Below are 18,496 nucleotides of genomic sequence, written 5' to 3'. Positions count from 1 at the left end.
GAAAAATTTGGAGTAGGTATTAAAATCCATGGGGAAGAAATAAAAACTTTGAGGTTCGCCGATGACATTGTAACCCTGTCAGAGACAGCAAAGGACTTGGAAGAGCAGTTGAACGGAATGGATAGTGTCTTGAAAGGAGGATATCAAATAAACATCAACAAAAGCAAAACGAGGATAATGGAATGTAGTCGAATTAAGTCGGGTGATGCTCAGGGAATTAGATTAGGAAATGAGACACTTAAAGTAGTAAAGGAGTTCTGCTATTTGGGGAGCAAAATAACTGATGACGGTCGAAGTAGAGAGGATATAAAATGTAGACTGGCAATGGCAAGGAAAGCGTTTCTTAAGAAGAGAAATTTGTTAACATCGAGTATAGATTTAAATGTCAGGAAGTCGTTTCTGAAAGTATTTGTATGGAGTGTAGCCATGTATGGAAGTGAAACATAGACGATAACTAGTTTGGACAAGTAGAGAACGGAAGCTTTCGAAATGTGGTGCTACAGAAGAATGCTGAAGATTTGATGGGTAGATCATATAACTAATGAGGAGGTATTGAATAGGATTGGGGAGAAGAGAAGTTTGTGGCACAACTTGACTATAAGAAGGGATCGGTTGTTAGGACATGTTCTGAGGCATCAAGGGATCACCAATTTAGTATTGGAGGGCAGCGTGGAGGGTAAAAATCGTAGAGGGAGACCAAGAGATGAATACACTAAACAGATACAGAAGGATGTAGGTTGCAGTAGGTACTGGGAGATGAAGAAGCTTGCACAGGATAGAGTAGCATGGAGAGCTCCATCAAACCAGTCTCAGGACTGAAAACCACAACAACAACAACAACAACAACATGGCAATGTCACGGGCACCAGTGACATCACAGCCGGCAGCTAGCGTATATAAGGGCGCACCAGCAGCCCACTGGCAGTCATAACACTTGACAATGACCAAGGAGTGCTTGGCCGAAAGCTCCTGTAGTTTTAAGCAATTGACGCGGTTGGAAACCCGAGAACATTTTATTTATACAACCATTTTGTTTGCATTGGATAAAATTTGTATTTTTTCGTCTGGAGTGTGGACTATAGCTTGAAACTTATTCCAGATATCAGTCCTCCTCTAATGGAAGACATCTGGAACTGCACACGTTGCTTAATTTTCGTCTTACATCCTATACAGACTCACAAAGCACCGCTTCGTTAAGTGGAGATTTCCAATTTTTGGGTTCAAAAAACCGATTGTTTTGAAATTGCATTTTTGAATCCATAAAAGTGTTTAGAATCCACCCATGAAGCGGTTTTTCCGAATACGGAACGGAAATGTTTGTTATTCGCGGTTGAACAAAAAAATTCACCTGCCTGAAAGCGGCCTTTTTCACGCAGCAGTTTTTTTCGGGAATTTCGACTTTGTAGCGGCGATAAATTATTCTATGTGCTTGCCCAAGGATCAAGTGATCAAGGAGCTTACGACGTACTACGGCTTGGCAATCCGACGGCATTCCAATTCGGTGGAACAGATGAAGAAGGCAATTTGTGCAACGTATTTCCACAAGTGTTCGACGGATGACCACCCACAACACCAAAATTGTCCGGCTGGGGAAACTAGTTGGTGCAAGTGGAGCATTGCAGAGGCTACCGGAAATGTGGACGAATATCAGCACGACCAGCCGCTCTCCAAAGAAGTTCAAAAAGTGATTCATTTGATCTATGAGGCCCTTTCGGAGGACGAGTTATTGTACCGGTGCTTGGAAGGTAATACACAAAATTCAAATGAAAGTTTGAACGCGTGTGTTTGGAAGTTAGCCCCCAAGTATTTGCATTCTGGTGTGAAGACTGTGGAAATTGCGACTTTTCTGGCAGTGAGCAGTTTCAGCGAAGGGTATCCAGCAATTCTGAAGACCATGAAAACGATGGACGTCACCATCGGACTCTATTCGACGCAGTTCGCCAAGCATTCCGACGACCACCGGATTCAAGCGGCCGAAAACCGCTTATCACCGGCCGTACGAGCGGCTCTGGAGCAGCGCAGGATGGCCCAGATCGAACAGAACACCCTCTATGAGGAATAGGGAGGACTAGTTTATGGACCCGGAATAGCAGATTGAACGTAAGTTGCATAATATTGCATTTACATGTAGTCAAAACTTCAAACGCGTTTTTCTCGAAATGCCTTTTTTTTTATCGCGCGGTATGGTAACTTCAAAGCTACTGAACCGATAGACATGATTTTTTGTTTCCGACGAAGCTAACTAAATTGTCTAGGGGTTGTACCACTTTTATTCCGATACCTGAACTATATTTTTTTTTACTTGGCCCACGAAGTCGAAAAATCGATGAAAAAACCCCTATTTTGTTTCAAATAGTCGCCATTTTGTTTCCTATGGTCCAAATAACTTAAGCGAGGTATAACTCCTAAAGAATATTATATACTTCGCTAACGTCAACTCAATTTTGATTTCAGACGAGCCGGCTGACCTGTGACATACCGCGCGTGGAGGTCTACATCGAAATTTTGTTTCGTTCCGACGGCAGTTCCGCCTTTGCTCTTCGACACTTCCTGTCGAAAAAATTCCAATTTGTACAGGAAATATCAGTAAACATTTTGATCAAATTTGACATTGATATCTATAACACATCCCGAGAAAAAAATTCTCAAAGAACACGCTTTTTTCTGGCCAAAGATGGTAAGCCTCCCATAAAGGCTATCAGATCCGGACAATCGATCATTTCGCTTTGTCAGTGTTACGTTACAGCAGCAAGATAGCTTACTCATCTCTTGTACTAAGAATAACTCGAGACTAGCCTTACACTCCTGCATACTTCAGCAATAGAGAACCAGTCGATGAGTACGAAGCGACCACAGCGCCACAGTTCTCAGACTCGTCATACTCTTGAACTATAGCGGGAACAAAGGAAGCCCGTTACCCCTGATGTAGCAGCAGTGCCTTGATTTGTAAAGTATGCAGTCCGATCATTAGACTCGTACTCGCTCCATCAATTATTCAAAAACAGTCTTAACCGCATTTTTTATTATTATACCGCCAACCGGTTTCAACCCGACGTAGGGGTCATCATCTGGACGTTTACATCATTGGTCGACTGCTGGTGGTGTCAATCCTGTCTACATAATGGCAGGAAACTATTATGTAGACGGGAGTGACACCACCAGCAGTCGACCAATGGTGTAAACGCCCAGAAGATGACACATACGTCGGGTTGAAACCGGTTGGCGGTATAATAATAATAAATGCGATTAAGACTGTTTTTGAATAATTGATTAATCATACTAATCGCTGCTTCATCTCCATAACCATGTTGACCAAAAATCGTACTCGCTCCGTTCGTGATCTCGGTTCAGCAGCACGTGTACAAGAGATGGTGTCTCTGGAGATATGCGGACACTAAGACTTGCCGACACCGGATATTTGCGGACGCAACTTCCCCTCCCCCACCTCTCTGTTGCTGTGTTTATCCACCCCCACCTCCCTTCCACCCGTCTAGCACTGTGTGAAAGTCGCACGTGTCAAAAGACAAGTCCATGTGCTTACTTTGCTTTCGAAGTTCGTATGCGATCATCAATATGGAAGTTGTTACGCGGATGTGCCTATTCAGGAAGTCCGATCACTGCAAGGGCAAGATGCATACGAAGGATGGACAAGTTACAAGCTACCATGGTATGCTAATGTGGGAACTATCTGTAATTAGCTTCTGCACCAGAATGACGCCTGACACAGAATCAGCCTTCAGATACACTAATGAAAGCTGTGCGCAACGGACTGATGATGAATGGCCCTATTTGTGAACCCTAAATTGACAAACTCGTAGTAAAACAATGAGTGACATTAAATATCCCACAGGAAAAGACCAAAAATTATCAAATGAACAATGTATATTCTTTGCTGAAATTAGAAATATTATTCATTGAAATAATGGATTTATTGCAAAAGGAAAATATATGGAGTATGATGTTCAAACAGAATACTACAAAAAGCAGATCCAATTGAAACACCTATAAATCACAATTATATAAGTAGTAATTATGGTTTGGCAAGGTTGGTGGGAAGCTCTGTATTCTCTATGCGACGCCTCATTCTTTGAGTACCAACATTTCAGCTATCACACTGATTCTGTCTTAAATGACCATTATTTTGAACCAATAAACTGTACGGCTTTGCTACATGCATTATTTGGACTGCTGCTGCTGCAAGTCGAAATACACTACTGGCCATTAAAATTGCTACACCAAGAAGAAATGCAGATGATAAACGGGTATTCATTGGACAAATATATTATACTAGAACTGACATGTGATTACATTTTCACGCAATTTGGGTGCATAGATCCTGATAAATCAGTACCCAGAACAACCGCCTTTGGCCGTAATAACGGCCTTGATACGCCTGGGCATTGAATCAAACAGAGCTTGGACGGCGTGTACAGGTACAGCTGCCCATGCAGCTTCAACACGATACCACAGTTCATCACGAGTAGTGACTGGCGTATTGTGACGAGCCAGTTGCTCGGCCATTGACCAGACGTTTTCACTTGGTGAGAGACCTGGAGAATGTGCTGGCCAGGGCAGCAGTCGAACATTTTCTGTATCCAGAAAGGCCCGTACAGGACCTGCAACATGCAGTCGTGCATTATCCTGCTGAAATGTAGGGTTTCGCAGGGAATGGAATGAAGGGTAGAGCCACGGGTCGTAACATATCTGAAATGTAACGCCCACTGTTCAAAGTGCTGTCAATGCGAACAAGAGGTGACCGAGACGTGTGACCAGTGGCACCCCATACCATCACGCTGGGTAATACGCCAGTATGGCGATGACGAATACACGCTTCCAATGAGCGTTCACCGCGATGTCGCCAAACACGGATGCGACCATCATGATGCTGTAAATAGAAGCCGGATTCATCCGAAAAAATGACGTTTTGCCATTCGTAGACCCAAGTTTGTCGTTGAGTACACCATCGCAGGCGCTCCTGTCTGTGATGCAGCGTCAAGGGTAACCGCAGCCATGGTCTCCTAGCTGATAGTCTATGCTGCTGCAAACGTCGTCGAACTGTTCGTGCAGATGGTTATTGTCTTGCAAACGTCCCCATCTGTTGCCTCAGGGATCGAGACGTGGCTGCACGATCCGTTACAGCCATGTGGATTAAGATGGCTGTCATCTCGACTGCTAGTGATCCGAGGCCGTTGGGATCCAGCTCGGCGTTCCGTATTATCCTCCTGAACCCACCGATTCCATATTCTGCTAACAGTCATTGGATATCGACCAACGCGAGCAGCAATGTCGCGATACGATAAGCCACAATCGCGATAGGCTACAATCCGACCTTTATCAAAGTCGGAAACGTGATGGTACGCATTTCCCCTCCTTATACGAGGCATCACAACCCGCGTTTCACCAGGCAACGCCGGTTAACTGCTGTGTGTGTATGAGAAATCGGTTGGAAACTTTCCTCATGTCAGCACGTTGTAGGTGTCGCCACCGGCGCCAACCTTGCGTGAATGCTCTGAAAAGCCAATCATTTGCATATCACAGCATCTTCTTCCTGTCGGTTAAATTTCGCGTCTGAAGCTCGTCATCTTCGTGGTGTAGCAATTTTAATGGCCAGTAGTGTAATACGCTACGGAGGATGTAAAGCACCTCGGAAAATTCCATATGTGCAGGAGCTGCACGTATGTTCATCACAGACAGCTGACCGTCGTGAGTGAAGTCCGTACACGGCGATGCAAATCCGCAACTCCTCGACTAGGCCTCCCGCGCTCAGACTCGAACATTGGACTCCACCTCGGTCACCACTCCTGGGCAAGCTTTCTGGTACCACGCCATCCCCAGACGAACTCCCAGACAAAATTCTCCCAAAAACTTCCTCCTCTAAAAATGGTCCACATCGAGCATCACAAAATATTCTAACTACCAACTGCACGTGGCAGGATTTCTCCACAACAATCACATAATCATATATCGGCGCACGATCTCCTTCCAGGAGACGAGTAAATGTCGCTCCCTCAATAGAGTGGCATGCCGCCAAAAATTATTGACACCTGCGGTACACCTTCTGACGTCACTATCTGATTCCGAATCATGACGTTTATTTTCAGTGCGTGCTGCAAATTGCTTGGTGCGGGAACCCAGACATCAAAAAAAAAAAAAAAAAAAAAAAAAAATCTGCTCTGACTACAAACTGTGGGACACCCAGAAGTGCGGGACTATATCAGACTCTGAGGAGAAACGTTGTACGATGTTAAAAGATACACTACTAACCATTAAAATTGCTACACCACGAAGATGACGTGCTACAGATGCGAAATTTAACCGACAGGAAGAAGATGCTGTGATATGCAAATGATTAGCTTTTCAGAGCATTCACGCAAGGTTGGCGCCGGTGGCGACACCTACAACGTGCTGACATGAGGAAAGTTTCCAACCGATTTCTCATACAGAAACGGCAGTTGACCGGCGTTGCCTGGTGAAAAGTTGATGTGATGCCTCGTGTAAGGAGGAGAAATGAGTACAATCACGTTTCCGACTTTGATAAAGGTCGGATTGTAGCCTATCGCGATTGTGGCTTATCGTATCGCGACATTGCTGCTCGCGTTGGTCGATATCCAATGACTGTTAGCAGAATATGGAATCGGTGGGTTCAGGAGGGTAATACGGAACGCCGAGCTGGATCCCAACGGCCTCGGATCACTAGCAGTCGAGATGACAGCCATCTTAATCCGCATGGCTGTAACGGATCGTGCAGCCACGTCTCGATCCCTGAGTCAACAGTTGGGGACGTTTGCAAGACGCCAATCATCTGCACGAACAGTTCGAGGACGTTCACAGCAGCATGGACTATCAGCTCGGAGACCATGGCTGCGGTTACCCTTGACGCTGCATCACAGACAGGAGCGCCTGCGATGGTGTGCTCAACGACGAACCTGGGTGCACGAATGGCAAAATGTCATTTTTTCGGATGAATCCGGCTTCTGTTTACAGCATCATGATGGTCGCATTCGTGTTTGGAAACATCGCGGTGAACGAATATTGGAAGCGTGTATTCGTCATCGCCATACTGGCGTATCAGCCGGCGTGATGGTATGGGGTGCCATTGGTTACACGTCTCCGTCACCTCTTGTTCGCATTGACGGCACTTTGAACAATGGACGTTACATTTCAGATGTATTACGACCCGTGGCTCCACCCTTCATTCGATCCCTGCGAAATCCTACATTTCAGCAGGATAATGCACGACCGCATGTTGGAGATCCTGGATACAGCAAATGTTCGACTGCTGCCCTGGCCAGCACATTCTCCAGATCTCTCACCTATTGAAAACGTCTGGTCAATGGTAGCCGAGCAACTGGCTCGTTACAATACGCCAGTCACTACTCTTGATGAACTGTGGTATTGTGTTGAAGCTGCATGGGCAGCTGTACCTGTACACGCCATCCAAGCTCTGTTTGACTCAATGCGTTACGGCCAGAGGTGGTTGTTCTGAATACTGATTTCTCAGGATCTATGCACCCAAATTGCGTGAAAATGTAATCACGTGTGAGTTCTAGTATAATATATTTGTCCAATGAATACCCGTTTATTATCTGCATATCTTCTTGGTGTAGCAATTTTAATGGCCAGTAGTGTATGATTCTCCTAATAACGCTAAATACCTGCCGATTTTGAAGGAGATTTTTCTCCCGACTCGTAGCTATTTCCGGGGCGCTGGCCTGTCGTTTGATAAGGCCTGAAATTCGTATAAAACCCTAAGACTAGCATTAGCATCCGTACACGGAAGTGCTTCAACAGCAGGAGTTTATATGTACCTGGGACATGGGTCTTCCGCTTCACTCCCCCGTGATGTGGAAGCAGCGACCGCCCCCGCACAATCCATGGCACTGTACCTAAAACCCATCCCGGTGCTACTGCCTTTCCAGAACTGGCCATTAACGCGGCTCTGCAGTAACTCTCCCAGCAGTGTGTCTCTCCCCTCCCAGCGACAACACAAACAGTTCACAAGATTTTAGTCAACAGAAAGAAAGACCTGTCACCTCCAATTACCCAGTGCATCTAGATACTGAGGCAGGCAGTACATAATCACTATCAACCCACTGCATTTAACATCGTAACTGCCATAGTGCCTTCCTATTTTGATAATAGTGCATTAAATGCTCACATTTCAAAGGCCAATTTTAACTCATGAACCGAGTTAATTAAAAATGAGAGCAGGTAAGTCCTCAGGACTTACTTTCTTTCAAAGTGTTTTATGTGCCTGAACATCTCTATGGACCACCTGATGACACGCCTCTAGCAGTGAAGAAGCAAAAGGAGAGGGCGAAGAAGAGGGTTCAAGAAGACTCTACGCAGTTGTCTGAGAGATATGTGGATGAAATGGGGAGCCTATAAATTATGTATCCCTTTGGGAGTCAGATCTGGAAGCTGGAGAGATCTAGAGAGATTGAATAAGAGTCTCTGTCCGTTCCTTCCACCAACCTGTCGTCTTCTAAAGTTGTTTCCCCAGCGCAGAAGATAGCTCGTCGGTCGTGGGATCTTCTTCGGCAGAAGCTGCTACGCTGCCAATTCGAACTTGTGATTGTGCTTTTTACGGGATGCCACTTGCCCAGGTTAGTCTACGTATCTACAAAGGCCAAGATCTGTAGTACTGACAATGATGGTAGACAACACTTCTCATTAACGTATCCTGTTTGGTTATTATTCAGATATTCACACATTTACACTGTCTTTTACAACACTGGACATAGCTTTCATAATTGTGTGATAACTTCTCCATACAACTTCCGAAATATGATACACGTGTCCGGCTCTCCACTACGAACTGGACAGAGTGAGTATTACATATTCACAACTTAGTTGCGCCCGCTATAGAGTTCAACATCAAATATTCACACATTTACACTGTCTTTTATAACACTCGACATAGCTTTCATAATTGTGTGGTAACTTTTCCATACAGCCGGCCAAGGTGGCCGAGCGGTTCTAGGCGCTACAGTCTGGAACCGCGCGACCGCTACGGTCGCAGGTTCGAATCCTGCCTCGGGCATAGATGTGTGTGATGTCCTTAGGTTAGTTAGGTTTAAGTAGTTCTAAGTTCTAGGGGACTGATGACCTCAGCAGTTAAGTCCCATAGTGCTCAGAGCCATTTGAACCTTTTTTTTCCCTACAACTTCCGAAATATGATACACACGTCCGGCTCTCCGATACAACCTAGACAGCGTGAGTATTACATATTCACAACTTAGTTACGCCCGCTATAGAGTTCAATATGTCCGGATCTAAAGGAAACCCGAAACAGAGCGACTATTGCATATTCACATCTAAGTAACGCACGATACTGAGATACGTGTCCGGCCCTCCAGAACGCCCGAAACAGAGTGACTAGCGCAGCCGAAGTACTTCATCTCCGAAGGACTTCGGTTGCAATATCGTTACTTTTATTTTCTAAAAACTAGTGAAATTTAATAAACAAAAACGACTGACTCGTAGTATAACCATGAGAGACTTACATACTAAAAACTGGGTTAAATACAATGAAAAGTATATAAATAATTAATAAGAGAAGTTAGGCGTTTTGGCGCCTAACACCCGAACGTGCCGACCGATCAGAAGCAAGTTCAGTACAATTGGGGGACTCTCCCACGGGACTGGTACATACTTTACCATCTGTCGTTTATACCTCACTCCACTTTTGTACCATACGTTACTTCACGTATATCAAGCAGCATCAAGGCGAGCCACAGCCAGGAATATCACAGATCTTAATAACAAAGGTTATGATTTTGTTACGGTAATGCCTCACTCAGTAAATATGAAGAGGGCCTTGTTTTCTCAGCAAAGTCAAGCACGGAGGTACCAACAAGAGCCCTAGAGCACTGTTTCCTCTTAAAAAAAAGTTAAAAAAATTTGGAAATTTGTGGTAAGATCCTATGGGACCAAACTGCTGAGGTCATCGGTCCCTAAGCTTACACACTACTTAATCTAACTTACCATAAGGACAACACACACACCCATGCCCGAGGGAGGATTCGAACCTCCGACGGGGGAGTAAAAATAGGTGATGACAGCAGTTTTCTTATGGAAGACGATTGATCAGTGGAGAGGATAATCATACTCACTGGGAGCATAGGAAAATAAACATTGAAAACTCTTCCCACTGTTTATAGGTGGAACCTTTAAGAGGCTGCAGCGAGCAGCTTGCACAAATGTACAACATACATGCAAACTTAGGAGGCCCATGTGACGAAACAGAAATTCTTCCTGTTGTATTTTCCCTGTAACCCAGTAGGAAGAAAGACATCTATCTTCGCTCGTTTCGTCTAATTAAACGAGCAGTTACACAGTAGCGTCCAGGACAAAATGAATTTTAATTTTGCAGACGCTCTGACGTTGCAGCAAAAAGCCATGTTGTTTGTAAGCCGCTAGAAACGGTCTATATTCGTAAATATCTGTGATTCCGGTGATTATTTGTAATGGCTTTCTGTATGGTACAAACATATTGGCAGGACTGCCACCGATGTTTTTTTTTTTTTTTTTTTTTTTTTTTTTTTTTTTTTTTTTTACCATCTGGCCACACACGGGTGAATTTTAACGATGAACAACTGATATTTCTGTTGGATTCTGCAACATCTGCAGGCCCCACCTGTGCATTAATGGAGAGAGGACGTTCAGGTAGTCAGCTGCAGTTCTTGGAGCCGGCGGTTCCACTGGTGTCTACAAAACATCTAGCACATGCTGTCCACATATCTCTTAAGTCCGCATTTCTCCAGCATTCCAAGAGACAGCCTGTCTCTCTCGAGGGGAAGTTGTTAGGAGGTGCAGTTAGTTGTATCGACATTAGAGATTAGAGCAAATCTCTCAGTTTGATTCCTATGTCATTTTCTGCTTATGCTATGCCCGTATTCACATTTCCTGTAAGTTTATGTTGTACCGGGGTTGCCAGGACATGTTTGTTGTGTCCCTTATATTCAACCAAAGTAAAACCAGATATTTTAAGTTTGGAAATAGTTTCCTTCATCAGATGGGTTTCTTGTAAAAAAAAAAAAAAAAAAAAAAAGTTTCTCCTTCCTTCACTAAGATTTTTCCAGGATTTCTCCATTCGTCTTCCTTTAGCCTTCTTCATTGAGATGGCATATGCATAATCTCTTCATATCCCATCTGTTCCTGACGGGTCAGGCTCTCCTCGCCTTTGCTTAGACAGGAGGCACTCGTGCATTCGATCGCCGCCTTTGGTGTAGATTCTTCGCCGCTGAGTCATAACACAGCGTTGCCCAGGGTGCACGGCTGGGGAGGTGATCTACACATTGCACCCTGAGAGAATTTACGCGTTATAACGTGTGTAAACCCCCTTCCAAATTTTGCCTGATAGATATATTGCCAAAAGTCGAACACCCAGCAGTGTACGATGGCGATTTCAATTTTCACTGTACTAAATGGGGTTATGTGGAATGCAACACAGAGGGCGAAAGACTGAATAACTGGCTGACGGTAGGGATCTCCACCTCGTGTACGGTCCAAGAGACAGAGCGACCTTGTGTCAGGAGCAAGAGGATCACAAATAACACCTGACTTGACATTTGTTACAAGCGGAGTAACAGGAAACGTGCTTCGAACCCAAAGAAGGGGATTACTGAAGTTCGCTAGATGCCAGTACCGACCTGTGATTGTTTAATTCCTCTTATACAGAGCTCCCCAGTCCCACGACGGAATCTAAGAAAAGGCTGACTGGGAGAAATGCCGAAGTCTCATTGAGAGAACAGTGAATCGTATTCCTCCAACACCAAAGAATTATGAGCGGTTCGCTACTCTGATGTACACAGCTGGGAAAAAATTAGTACTCCTGGAAAGACGACGTAGATTTTGATCCGATGATAGTACATGGCACCTGGGGGATGGTAGATGTACTGATAACGGTTTCAGTATCGTCCACGAACAGGTAGCGTAGTGGCATAGCTACCAGAGCGCCATCTGTGTCTACACTTTAATACGGAATGTTCACAGCCAGAAGGCTCAGTGTGGTGCAACCTAGTGAAGCAAGCAGGCAACCGTGTCTGGGAGACGCACTCGTGCTTCCTACAGCCAACCGAGCGAGTTTGAAAGGGGTCAAATTGTGGTCTTTCGAGTGGCAGGTTGTTCCTTTCAGTGAATCGCCACACACGTTGGACGTGTTGCGTCAGTTGTACAATGAGGCTGGTGTCAATAGTCACGTGAACATTCTCACACACGTAGACTAGGTTCTGGATGTCCAAGCAGCACAGACGCCTGCCAGGATCGTCATATTGTAAGGGCAGTAGCGGCAGGTCGCACGTCTACGACGTCACAGACGGCTTGTGAGCCTAGAGCTATCAACGCAATGTGTTACGAACCGGTTATTAGCAGTGGGACTATTGGCATGCACACCCCTAGCCATCTCCCACTCATGCCACAGCATGCACAGCTCGATTGGCACCGTCAGAGAATCACTTGGAAGATGCAATGGCGCGCCGCAGTCACCAGCAATGAAAGCAGATTGTGCCTGCGCACAAATGATGGTTGTTTGTGCGTATCACCTAGACGTTGTGAGCGCTGTCTCGTAGACGATACACTGCCCTGTCCCAGGCCTTATTGTCTGGTGTACGATAAGGTACAACTGTCGTTCATCTTTGGTATTTCTGGAAGGGACACTAACCAGCGCTCAGTACGTGCGGAATGTTGTTAGACGTGTTCTTTTGCCGTTCTTGCTCCAAGATGCTACTCCAGGCGGGTGTAAAATGAATGTGCGCGGTGGAGAATAATAAACGCTACAATGAAGATTTGGCCCTGTCTGATCTTGGGATCTCTTAATTCTATAAATTACAAGTTACTAATCCTACTAAATGATAAACGTTGTTCCTGCTTATATATTTATTGTAGATCAAAAACCCTTTATATTACAAAGTTTACATTTCCTAACTAAAATTACTGATCAACTGCCCAACTCTGCCCCTTATAATGACTGCGCGGTCTAATATCACTTACGTGGAATGACTGACATCACCTACGTACCAAACACTAGAAGACACTACTTTCAAAGATGATCTAAGGTGGTGTGGAACCTCAGTGGAAATGAACTAACGTGATCACAGCTGTTTAGCTTTTATAGCCCTAATAAGCCGAAGCAATTTGCGATATCACCATATGTAATGCGTCCGGTGCGTCGAAGTGATGGTTCTCGATAGAAGAACTCCAGCCACAAATAAACTCTTTCAAACACTAGGACGGCAAAAGGCGGTCCTCTGACTAACATACTCTAATACTGTCTTCTCCTCTCTGTGTTCCACAGACGAGAAACGCGAACTCCCAGCCACTAGGACGGAGTTCAGATAACGTCTCATCGTAAGTATAGGCAGAGGAAGTGCTCTCAATTACTGAACGCTGCGTGTTCAACGACGACTTCCAACCCAAAGGTGAAGTCCAGAATCGTATAGGTCCGCAATAGTACAGTGCCTAACTGTTGTAAGTATAAACTCTCCTGAGAGCAAAGGCAGCAAGTCCGTCTGTACCAACAAAGCTGATATCGAGCCACCGTCACGCACGGGCGCTCACAACGGAAGACCTCGTCTCTCCACCGCTGGCCTCCCTGCAAGGCTCGGCTCCCCACCCTCGTAATTCCGTAAACGAATCATATTCCCGAAACCATGGAATGAATGCCGGACATTTGTCAATTTGCCACGCCGGACATTTGCCACGCCGGACATTTGCCACACTCGCCCCTTCGCCAGGTGGCGAGCCCTCAGGTAAGGGACGCCCTTCCTCGTACTTCTTCTGTCCGCTTTCAAACCGCCGTCTCCACATTTTACTCGATACAGCCAGTACGTAAGGGACCTTCTTCTTCGACATCTTGACGAAATACAGAGCTTCTTTTCCGAAATCGAAATATTTATATCTTTTGGGAAACGAAAGCAATTCCGACGATTATGTCAGTATGTAATTAGTTCTGCCAAGTATAAATACAGATCCTTTCACGCTAACTGATTGCGATAGAAACAGTCCATCGCCATGGGAGCAACAAGAAAGGAATGCTGTAAAGAGAATGCGAATGTCCGCTAATCATTTCTTTTTGATCGCTGCATTTGTGCCTACTTTAATTACTACAACTGCATGCCCAAAAGACAATAGGGAAAGAAGACATAGGTATGTGAATGTTTGAAAAGAAGAACGACATACTCCATATTAATTTACTCTCCAAAATCCGATATCCCTTCCGGCGAAACGTTAGTTAGTAAAGCGTAGCGGGACAATGTTCAAAACGTGATTGAAAGTACGTTCATTAACAGAGATAAGAACATCTATGATTGACATGTCATCTAAAGTCGACGTACAATTTTAAAATGTTAGAAATCAGGAAATGAAGTAATACAGAATGCTATGCTTGTAACGTACGTTGTTGTTCTACGTTGTTTAGCTCTGGTATTAACAGGGTCACAGAGAAAGCATCTTAGCTTTTGGAGGGAAAAGCCGTAATTGTAATGATCTCCACTACAACAGAAACAAGAAGCACAACTTAAGGAAAAATAATGTAATGTGTGTTCCAGCTCACAAGCGACATTGAAGCAGGTAGTTCCTGTGACTTAGTATGGACAGAGGTTATATTCGACAACCAGAATAAATTAATAACTTGCTCCTTTTACCGACCCCCGGTCTCAGATGAAACAGTTGCTGACCATTTCAAAGAAAACTCGAGTCTCATCGCAAATAGGTACCCTACTCATTCAATTATAGTTGGCAGTGACTTCAGTCTACCTTCCGTGTGTTAAGAAAAATACATTTTCAGACCCTACTGTAGATAGAAAACAACTTCCATAATTGTTCTAAACACTTTTTATAAAATTATTTTGAACAATTAGTTCACGAGGCCATTCAAATTGTAAATAGTTACTAAAACACACTTGACCTCTTAGCCATAAATAATCCTGAGCATCACGACGGGTACAGGAATTAGTGAACACACAGCCGTAGTGAGGCTCAATTCCGTAACAAAGAAGTTCACCAAGACTAAAAGCGAAATACACTCCTGGAAATTGAAATAAGAACACCGTGAATTCATTGTCCCAGGAAGGGGAAACTTTATTGACACATTCCTGGGGTCAGATACATCACATGATCACACTGACAGAACCACAGGCACATAGACACAGGCAACAGAGCATGCACAATGTCGGCACTAGTACAGTGTATATCCACCTTTCGCAGCAATGCAGGCTGCTATTCTCCCATGGAGACGATCGTAGAGATGCTGGATGTAGTCCTGTGGAACGGCTTGCCATGCCATTTCCACCTGGCGTCTCAGTTGGACCAGCGTTCGTGGTGGACGTGCAGACCGCGTGAGACGACGCTTCATCCAGTCCCAAACATGCTCAATGGGGGACAGATCCGGAGATCTTGCTGGCCAGGGTAGTTGACTTACACCTTCTAGAGCACGTTGGGTGGCACGGGATACATGCGGACGTGCATTGTCCTGTTGGAACAGCAAGTTCCCTTGCCGGTCTAGGAATGGTAGAACGATGGGTTCGATGACGGTTTGGATGTACCGTGCACTATTCAGTGTCGCCTCGACGATCACCAGTGGTGTACGGCCAGTGTAGGAGATCGCTCCCCACACCATGATGCCGGGTGTTGGCCCTGTGTGCCTCGGTCGTATGCAGTCCTGATTGTGGCGCTCACCTGCACGGCGCCAAACACGCATACGACCATCATTGGCACCAAGGCAGAAGCGACTCTCATCGCTGAAGACGACACGTCTCCATTCGTCCCTCCATTCACGCCTGTCGCGACACCACTGGAGGCGGGCTGCACGATGTTGGGGCGTGAGCGGAAGACGGCCTAACGGTGTGCGGGACCGTAGCCCAGCTTCATGGAGACGGTTGCGAATGGTCCTCGCCGATACCCCAGGAGCAACAGTGTCCCTAATTTGCTGGGAAGTGGCGGTGCGGTCCCCTACGGCACTGCGTAGGATCCTACGGTCTTGGCGTGCATCCGTGCGTCGCTGCGGTCCGGTCCCAGGTCGACGGGCACGTGCACCTTCCGCCGACCACTGGCGACAACATCGATGTACTGTGGAGACCTGACGCCCCACGCGTTGAGCAATTCGGCGGTACGTCCACCCGGCCTCCCGCATGCCCACTATACGCCCTCGCTCAAAGTCCGTCAACTGCACATACGGTTCACGTCCACGCTGTCGCGGCATGCTACCAGTGTTAAAGACTGCGATGGAGCTCCGTATGCCACGGCAAACTGGCTGACACTGACGGCGGCGGTGCACAAATGCTGCGCAGCTAGCGCCTTTCGACGGCCAACACCGCGGTTCCTGGTGTGTCCGCTGTGCCGTGCGTGTGATCATTGCTTGTACAGCCCTCTCGCAGTGTCCGGAGCAAGTATGGTGGGTCTGACACACCGGTGTCAATGTGTTCTTTTTTCCATTTCCAGGAGTGTATATATATTTATAAAAACTTCGGTTGACGTCTTTCTAAGAGACAGTCTCCAATCCTTCCAAACTATGTAAGTGAAGACCATATGTGGCTCAAGTTCAAAGAAATAGTATCAACAGCGCTCGAGAGATTCATATCAAATAAATTAATATCAGACGGAACTGATCCCACATGGTACACAAAACACGACAGAAAGCTGCTGCAGGGGCACCGAAAAAGGCACGTATAATTTAGACGAGCGCAAAATCTCCAAGATTGGCGAAGTTTTACTGTGGCTCGAAATTTGGTGCGGATTTCAATGCGAGATGCATTTAATAGTTTCCACAACGAAACTCTCTCTCGAAATGTGGCGAAAAATCCATAGAGATTCTGGTCCTATGTTAAGAAAACCAGCGGAAAGGCTCAGTAAGTACCTTTACTGCGGGTCGGGCGGCGAGTGAGGAGGAGGAGCAGGAGGAGGGGGAGACAAGGGACCCAACCCTACGGAGCAGGTAAAATCGTGGCAAATGTCCGCCGTGGCAAATGTCCGCACACCTATGGAATATTCCCCCTCTCTACATATCTTCCGAACGCCTACCAACCATATTTTAGTCTTTTGTCGACCAGCGCGGAGAGTTTGCGAGGAAAGCATATACTCGTACAGTGGTACGCTTCTGAGTAAAAATCCTTGGAAATAACCCAGCCTGCGTGGTTTCCGAGGTGCCGCTTCTTCGTTCCTCTCACATGCGTCCAAGGTTTGCAAAGTTCGGAAGTATTATCCGGTTATCCTTGCGGCCCTGCTCCAGACCTCAGGTGCCAATACGTCCGTCTATCTACTTCCCATGTTAAAGCAGGACCAACGCCTGTGCGGGCCTTCCACCCAGAGCTTGAGTTCTGCCTGCCATTTCATCTCCACTGGCGTTACAATCTCTACTAGTATGATAATAAAGACACTCCATCACCTTTCATGCAATAAGCGTTGACAATTATTCTAAGGCGTACGTGACAATGTCAGTCTCCTTCATACATTCGTATATACGATGTACAACGTATCACATGATACCTAATTGTGTTTGTAGATCACAGCAAAGTATGTGGATAGGTTCTTATAAGGTGCGAAATTATAGCCACCTTACATTGCAACAGGAAGATGATGTGTTGTTCCAACAGGATGATGCTCGTCCACACACTGCCTGTGAAACTCAACGTGCTCTGCAAGAAGTGCAGCCCGGGGTTTGTCTCCAGTCGAGCACTTGTGGGATACGAGGTGTGGCTAGAAAAAAACCGGACTAGTACTGGTGAAACAATAAAACGAATGCAATAAGGCTGAAAGTCGCGTGGCCTGTCACGTGACTCTCGCTCCGCCTACTGCTCGAGTTTCATCTGCCTCCTGCACTCAGTCTGCCCGTGGCGTCTGTTTTAAGTAGTTGACGTTTTGTCTGTGCGTCGGAAAATGTTGAGTGTACAGAAAGAACAGCGTGTTAACATCAAATTTTGTTTCAAACTAGGAAAATCTGCAAGTGAAACGTTTGTAATGTTCCAACAAGTGTACGGCTATGATTGTTTATCGCGAACACAAGTGTTTGAGTGGTTCAAACGATTTAAAGATGGCCGCGGAGACACCAGTGATGACACTCGCACTGGCAGACCATTGTCAGCAAAAACTGATGCAAACATTGAAAAAATCGGTAAACTTGTTCGACAAGATCGCCGTTTAACAATCAGAGCAGTGTCTGAGTTAACAGGAGTTGACAAGGAAAGTGTTAGGCAGATTCTTCATGAAAGTTTCAACATGAACAAAGTGTGTTCAAAAATGGTTCCAAAGTGTCTCATAAATGAACAGAAGGAACGCCGAAGAATGATTTGTTCTGACATCCTGGAAAGCATTGAAAGTGATCCCACCTTCTTACAAAATGTTATTACTTGCGATGAATCGTGGTTTTTTACTTACGATCCCGAAACTAAACGCCAATCGATGCATTGGAAAACTCCTGGTTCTCCACGACAAAAAAAGCACGAATGTCAAAATCGAAATTCAAGGCAATGATGATTGTTTTTTTAGACATCAAAGGGAT

Source organism: Schistocerca nitens, chromosome 3 (genome assembly GCF_023898315.1).
Source record: "Schistocerca nitens isolate TAMUIC-IGC-003100 chromosome 3, iqSchNite1.1, whole genome shotgun sequence".
NCBI classification, from domain to species: Eukaryota; Metazoa; Arthropoda; class Insecta; order Orthoptera; family Acrididae; genus Schistocerca; species Schistocerca nitens.
This window is presented reverse-complemented; position numbering follows the sequence as displayed.